The following is an 8532-nucleotide window of genomic DNA, read 5'->3' as shown; positions in this document are numbered from 1 at the left end:
CCATGGATGTATTTGAGTATTCCCACAGACGGCGCCAATTATGGAGAAGTGGTTTGGAAATACTCTTCAGATCTTGGGAGACGCTAGTGATCCTCAGCTAGTCACTTGAAAGGATACAAACACTCTGGTCGGGAGTGCCGGAATCAGTACTCCGACGGATAAGTCAGTTCAGACACTCAGGATAGCTTGTTTACTAAGTTAAGCAAAAAGTGATTGTTACATACCTTTCTAAATCTGTGGTTCTTGTATTTATACTTGTTTTTTGGGCCTCGGGGCCTGAGCCTACTTTTATCCCATTCCCCTTTTATTTATTCGGAGCTACTGATCTCCGGCTATTCGGCTTTCCTAACGTATTCGGCGTCCTAGTCATGCAATATGGAGCCGAATAATATCTGATTTCTGGGGTACGCACTTTCCGACTCTTCTATTTATTCGGCTCCCACAAATATTATACTTTTTCGGTAAACTAAGTAAGGACAAAGTTGAAATAAATGGAAGGGAGGTTAACTCTTTGAAATATTTTTAAAAATATCTTATTTATAGGTTTGGAGTTCAAGAAAATAGGAGGGGGTGAAAGGAAACTAGTTTGGAAAAGGTTGGGCATCAAACCGTTAAGAAAGAAATGAGTAACCTTCACTAAATTAGGCATATATCTTTGTACACTTAGAATTTAGATGTGAGGTCACCACCATTAGAAATTAGACTTCTAGGGCTTCAATATGGACTCAAGACTTATCTAAAACTGAGTCCGGATGAGGGAGATATTGTCGTTTTAAGTTGGGCATCAAACCGTTAAGAAAGAAATAACAACCTTCACTAAATTAGGTATATCTATTCGTACACTTAGAATTTAAATGTAAGGCCACCTCATTGGAAAGTAGACTTTCGAAGCTTTAATTTAGACTAAAAAATCACCTAAATTGAGTCCGGATGAGGGAGATATTCTCATTTGAAGTCAGACTTGAGAATAGTTTTTTGTGGTCGGCCAGCCAGTTTTTGGTGGCCGGCCGTCCCCTACTTGGCTGGCTGGCTAGGTGTCTTGACAAGTAGATATTTTGCTGCCATCTGTCCCCCCCATGTGCATGCCTTGCACCAGCTGTCTCTATACAGATATTTCTAACCTAAGAGGTTGCTTTTCTATAAATATAAGACCAACTCTCTTCATTTTAAGTTAGAAAAAATTCCTAAAGGACCAAAACTTGTAAAACACACCCCTCTCTATCTTGCAACCTACACACTCTCTCTCTACACTTTCTAAACCCAAAATTTGGCTCTTCTTGCTGAGGTTCTTGAGCTCAAATCTCAGTCCTTGAGAGTGAGAACTTGTTGGTTTGTGAAGAAATGAGTTACCTCTCTTCAAGAGGTATAATTTTGGGCTTCTCTACACTAATTCTCCCCTATCTTTTCTTGCTGTTTTTGTACTGTTTTTACACTATTTTTATGGGCTGAAACTTGTGGCTTAAAGCTATCAAAGGTGAAGGGGTTAACCACCCTTCTTTGAACTTTGTTTCCTAAGCTTTTGCCCTTGTGTTTCTCACTTCTTTCTCAGTTTTTTTCCCCAACTTTTTACTATTGTTTTCAGAGGCTAAAAATGTGGTTTTGAGGTTCAAAAAGTGAAGGGGTTAGCCATCCCTCCTTAGGCTTGCTTACTAGTTTCATTTCTCCATTATTTTAGTTCACTTTTTCTAGCTTTTCTATGCTAACTCAAGCACTATTTTGGTGAGTGTTAGGACAGTTTTAATGTGTTTACTTCATTCATGCTTTGTATAGTATGCTTATAGTGTTTTAGTCTTCATAGGTTTGGTGGTTTAGGTTTTAGATACCAACCTATTTGAGTTGATAGCCCTCATTTTCATAGCTTTCATACATTTTCTCACACTTGTGCTAATCATCGCTGCAACCTCTCTCTATTCTTGATTTTCTCTTTGTTTGAGAGTTGTTTCAAACGAGTGTTGTTTAAGGCATGAGAAAGAGGCCCTTCCATGTTTAATGGTATAATCTCTTCGGAGGTTCATTACCAAGGCATTACATCTCTCTTTCTCTCTCTCTCTCTCTCATGACAAGAATAACTCATTGTTTAACACTTCTCTTCATTAGTGGACATAATTATCACTTTTGGGACAAAATGATTAAAGAATGGAAAGGTAATGTAAAAATGGCTAATAAAATTGGACTAAAAATAATAACAAGATAATAAAATCAAGTCGGGTTCAATCGGACAATTGAACCTATTGAGCCTTGGATCATTACATACTCCTAGTGATGTTAATGGTTCAAGGAGCAATGTCCACTCCTTTCCTTGAGGTGACTCCATGATAGAAAATGAGTGTTGTTGGTCTTTCATTTCATGTCATTGATCTTTTTGTCCAATTGGTTCATAGATCATCTTGTAATAACCTTGCAATCATTGATGATTTGTGGATCAATTCTGCCCATTTCTTGATCTGTTTCATGATAGGGAGAGGTAGAGAGGATAAACATCCAACAGAAACACTCTGTTTCTACTCTGTTTCTTTTCTAATGCAGTAGGGCAGTATCAAAGTTAGTGGCTGGCCGGCCACCTTTGCATCCGGCAGACCACTTTCCTTGGCTGGCCAGCCATCTCATTTTGACCAAGCATTGCCATTTTTATGGTAGAACAGAGCAGAAGCTGGGGCAAAAACAGATTTATCTTTTGATTGTGAACAGAATAGTTCAGACAGCAGAACAGAGGCGTTTCCGGGAGGATGTTTTCGGTTGTACGCGTGAATTGCTCTTAGATTAATTAGCATGTTGTAATTAATTAGCTAATTCCTTTGAATTTGTAATAGTTAGTTACTTAGTTAATTCATTTGTGTTGTAATTAATTACTTAGTGTAGTTAATTCATTTATTTGGTATTGTAATATTTAGTTTTAAGACATTTATTCTGACTCTCTTGCATGAGGGCAAAATTGTAATATTGTGTATGTTTTCCAATCTTATTTCTTTCTTCCTTTTATTTATCCACTTATAATGGTAGCATCATGTTTTACATTTTGTGTATCATGATCGTGCTTACCATATCCATTTTTGCATACATTTGGCTCGGTGCATCATTCCAACTTTGTGGTTGTTTCTTATCCAAGAAAACGTGCTTAACTGCATACTATCAAAATGATTCACATGCCATACTAGTAACCGAGTCTCTTAGTTGCATTTTGTCTGTGTTGCATTAGTCATTTTATATCGCTAGGATCATGCATTTTTTCTAACTATTTTTCTTCTTTTGGCTTGCCTCGGTTGAGTACTAGGTGAGCATTTTCGCTTTAGCATATTGCGTGTGTATGATTGTTGCCATATCAAGCATAAATACCATGAGGTTGAGTGCTTAAGTGATATACCTGTTGAAAGCCTGTGAATGAAGGCTAATTGCTCAAATTTGGATAGTTTGATCAAATATACATATGAGATCACTTTTTTGAGTGGTACTTATTCAAAACACTTTTCAAACAAACATGAAATCGAAGTATTCCAAAGTGGACGAATTAGTCTATATTTATGTGCAACACATAGTAAGAATAGCGTAAAAATCAGAATAAGAGCATATACTATACATAATAATCGCATCATGATTAGTAGAGGCCGATCTTTGATCGAGTGAGTGGAATGCTCAATTGATGACCTTCCCCTCTCATACCTAAGTTCTCGAGCAGAGACATTTTGGTGATTACGGATAAGTGGCCTTTGGCATGAGTCTTGGGTTTCCTAATTTTTGCAAAAATATTTAGGTGGCAACTCTGTAATCTGGCAAAACGGTCCATTTTTGGCATTTTGATTCAAAATCGATTTTTCAAAAGATTTGCCAGATTTGGACTCATTTGTGTTTATCTATTTCACATTGCACTTGTGAAATCAAATTCAAAACCACAAGAGTTTAAACTACAGGGCAATCGTATTCGAAAGGAGCACAAAAAGCAAGCTACAGTTTTTAGTGACTCTGTTGGGGAAAGTAGAGAACTTGACTCGGACTTAATGATGTGAAATTTTATTTACAGATATATGTTATTTGCATTTGCATTTTCATCTGTATTGTTATTCTAAGTCACTGTGTTTTCTATCTGCTATTCCTGGACGGCTTGCTGGAGGCTTGCCTAAAAGGTTTGCTAAAAGGTTGGCCGGTTGTGGGCTCTACCATGTTGGAAACACAACCCTTGGATCTGGACTACCACTGTACCCCTTGATCCTCCTTTCACTTCTCAGTGTTAGGTGTGAGAGGTATATTAGGTAATTTTGTTGTGGTACCCTTTTGACCAATCGGCCTAGCTGCATATAGTGAAGCCATAGTGACTATTCCAACTCAAGACATAATGCTCACCCATATACAGGATTTTGGGAAACTACTTGCTGAAAGTTGTGACGACCTCGCCATGTATAATATTTTATATTTGGTTAATTAAGGAGATTTGAGATTTTAGTTAGTTATTATCCTAATTTAAATTGGGAATTATGAGAATTGTAGAATCTGATTCGTGTATGATTCTATTAAAGATTTATTTTGGAATTAGAAATTAAGGGCCCAAATGGCTTAAGGAAGTGAAATTAAGAAGTTGAATCAATTTAATTGTAATTACAGACCTATTTGGGAGTTTAATTAATATTTAGTTCAGTTTAGTAAAATCAAGATTTGATTAATTTGGTTCAAATTGGAGTTAATTAAGTTAATTAAATTATGAGGATTGAGAATGATGATTATTATGAATTAAATTTATTTATGGGGTGTCCAATTTGAATATGTAATTTATTGACGGAAATTTGGAGTCTGATTAGAAATTGAGGCCTAAATGGTTTGGAAAATTGAAATTGATGATGACAATAAGTTTAATTTAATATTTGGAGCCTTTTGGGAGTGATTAAAAATCTGATTCAGACTGATAAAATTAAATATAATTAATTGGGCCTCAATTGAAGTCGATTAGATTAATTGAGTTATGTGGGATTTGTGATTAATCATGATTAACTAATTTGTGTACTAATTAAGATTAATTAAGATCAAATTGTGTTTAATAAAGTTAATGGATAATTATATAATAAGTTAACAGTAATGCTACGTAGCTCGAATCCTCCCTTTCTCGAATCCCCCGAATTTAAAACGACGTCGTTTCGTCGTTTTGATTTTTTTTTTTTTCAATAACGCAGAAGAAGAAAGAAGAAGAAGGAGGAGGAGGAAGAGGAGAGTAGCAGAGAGAGAGAGAGAGAGAGAGAGAGAGAGAGAGACAAAATCATCATCATCATCATCTTTAGATCTTCATCAACATCATCATTAACAACCATTCAACCACAACATCAACAACCATTCATCATCAACAACAACATTTTCATCAACATGACCATCATCATCATCAACACATTTTCAGAAAAAAAAAAAACCGGGCTTTGATCTGGAAAAAAAAAACGGGCTAAGGAGATCGGCGATCGGAGGCGGAGGCAGAGGCGGCAGCGGCGGTGATCAACGATCAGCGATCAACCCTCTCTCTCTCTTCATTCCTTCTTCCCCTCTCTTCTCTTTCTCTCATTCTGTTTCTCTTCCCCTTTTCTTCTCTCTTCTCTCCCTCTTTTCTCTTTCTCTCCCTCTGTTTTAGACAGCATAAGGAGAAAAAAAAAAAAACAAAACAAAGAAACTGCCCAAAACAACGTTTTGGGCAGTCGGGGGATTCGGGGAAGCGAGGATTCGAGTTACAAACCATTTTCCAATAAGTTAATTCTAATCATAAATTAATTTGAAGAAATATCCAGATTGTGCACGTGTGTAGTGTGATGGGTTAGTATGAGTGTATGTTTATACCTTGGTGTTGGAGACTTAAGAGAAAGAATGAAATCAAGAAAGAAATGAAATCAAAAGAGGGAGGTGCAAGTGTACTCTGGAAGTAGCTGAGAGAGAGAGAGAGAGAGAGAGAGAGAGAGAGAGAGAGAGAGAGAGAGAGAGAGAGAGAGAGATTCATCACATATATATATACATTGTAGTCATTTGCTGGAGCATAGCGTGGGAATGGAAGGAAGAAAGAATAAAGAAGAAGTGGGTTTTGTGGGATACCAATATTAAAGTTAAAAACTATGGAAAATTCCTCTTAAGGTAAGAAATTCCATCCTCTTTCTAGTGTTGTTTAATTAATCTAGACAAAATTGATTGAAGGTGGATTTGAGAAAATTAAAATAGAGATTTGAGGATTAATTATATAAATTCATAGAAATTGAGTCTCGCATGTTCAATCAAGTTAGGTTGCAAAATATGAGTTATGATTCATTAAACTTGTTAAGTTTGAGTTTAATTTTAAGAATTATTCTTGAATTGAGTCCTATAAATTACATGCAACAAGACTTATTTGAAGATTTGACCCATACAATGGAGTTATGTTCAATTTATGGAAATTAATTTAGAAATCAATTATGTTGAGTTTGGTTTTTGTAGTCTTGCATGAATTTGAGTTTCATTTATACATGCGTGGACAAATTTTGTAAGTTTTAATACTCTAATGTTACATGCATCATAGATTTTGAAGAATTTGAACTAATTCAATCTCATATTTTGAAGAGAAAAAGGAAGAGCTTTGAAAATTAGGAATTTGTTTGATGTTGATATTTAATTCATGCATGTAATTTAATTTAAAAGTTTTATTCAATTCAAACACATTTTAAAACATCTATGATTATAAATTAAGTATTTGGTTAAAAATTTAGTTCAGTTGAATTTCTAAGAAATTGATTTGTGTAATTCATAGTTAAGTTGATTTTTGTTATTAATAATAAAATTGGGTTCTATTTTTACTTACATCATGAAATTTCAAGAGTTTGGAAAGTTTAATTCATGTTTTAAAATTGTGGGTTTGATATAAAGAAAATGAGTTAAATCTAAATTTGGAAAATTGGAGCATGATTTTGAATAAATGATTTCTAATTGGGAGTGTCTACTAAATTATACAATGATTCTCCATGTTTTTATACCAAAAATACAAGTTTTGAGGCTTTGAATATCAAACTTGAACTTCAAACACAATTCTAGAAATTCCAGAATTTACACTGTCCGCTCGAGCGAGGAAAGTCTCGCTCGAGCGTGAAAATCGAGCTCCCAGAAGTTTTTTAAAATTTTACAGTTCGCTCGAGCGACCAAAGTGGCGCTTGAGCGAGGACCATAATTTCATCAATTTTTGACTAACTCTTTTAAATGCATAATTGTATCCTCATGACATTCTAAGTATTCCTAGGCACCAATTGGACTCATATAGTCATGGAATAAGGTAAAAACACATATAGAGAGTTGAATTAAAATGAAATAAATATTGTGTGGTGCTTCTATTGTATCTTTGTTGTGTGATTTGTATAGGTGAATGTCCGAGGCCTTATATCGACTTAACCCACTGTGAGTAATAACCTTGTAAAGATATGTTCAAATTGTCTTTACTTTCGAAAATGTTATTGCTATCAAAATGGACATGTGATCAATTGAATGAATTCTTAAAATGATTTGATAATTGATGGCATGGCTTATTGAAATGTTACGTCCTCTAATGAATGAAGTTTTGTTTTGAAACGATATTGTGGCATCCATTGAATATAGGCCCTTGCTTGGGGGTAACAATACCATGGCTAGGCCCTTGCCTGGGGGTAATAATACCATAGCTAGGCCCTTGCCTGGGGGTAACAATACCATGGCTTTTGGATGGATTGACATACGATTCGTTATTACTTCATGGATGTACCACATAATTTGACATTGAAAGATCTTAATGATGAAGTTAATGAATTAATGAAAATGCTATCGCATAATGGTTTTTATTATTGCAAGGGATTGATGTGATGGCCAATCGAATTGTTTTGCCTATTGAAATGGATTATTTCGGAAAATGAAATATATGTTTTGGTAAGGGATTTGGTATGGAAAATGTTTCATTATAAATTTGATATAATATGGCAAATGTCTTATGTTGAAAATGATTTAAGAATCGTTTCAAAATTGTAAAACTGGTTTTCGTATTATCGTTGAACTTCATTCATTTAGCCTTTTTATTTTGTTATTACTCGCTGGGCTTTAGCTCACTATTTATATATATATGTAGGTGAGCAAACTGAGTAGCAAGGATAGAGAAAGCCTCAGAGTCTACCCGTGTCAGCCTTTTGAAGAGCTTCCGGAATGGAGCAAGTTAGGCTCGAGTAGAGCCAAGAAAATTAGCCCCTTAGCTTTGCTAGAGTTTTATATTTTGCTGAGTCTTAATATATATGTGTGTGAGATATATAAGATATGTGTATAAATTATTATTATGTTTTAATGTTTTAATTATTTTAGTCACCATGTATACACAAGATCAATGGGCATTATTATTTTTTTTGTTTTGCTTCCGCTTTAGGCCCCGATATGATTATAAATATTTTGAAATTTTGTCTTTGAGGTCGAAGGTAATCTAGGATTACTGGCCGGTTACGATGCTAAACCTATAGGGGCGGGTTTGGGCCGTGACAGAAGTAGTAAAACCCTAGACCATGCCAAAAGTTAGGACAGGGTAACCCTCCCCCCCTCCTC

Source organism: Camellia sinensis, chromosome 7 (assembly GCF_055761805.1).
Source record: "Camellia sinensis isolate YWXY chromosome 7, ASM5576180v1, whole genome shotgun sequence".
Classification (NCBI taxonomy): Eukaryota; Viridiplantae; Streptophyta; class Magnoliopsida; order Ericales; family Theaceae; genus Camellia; species Camellia sinensis.
Note: the sequence above shows the minus strand (reverse complement) of the source record.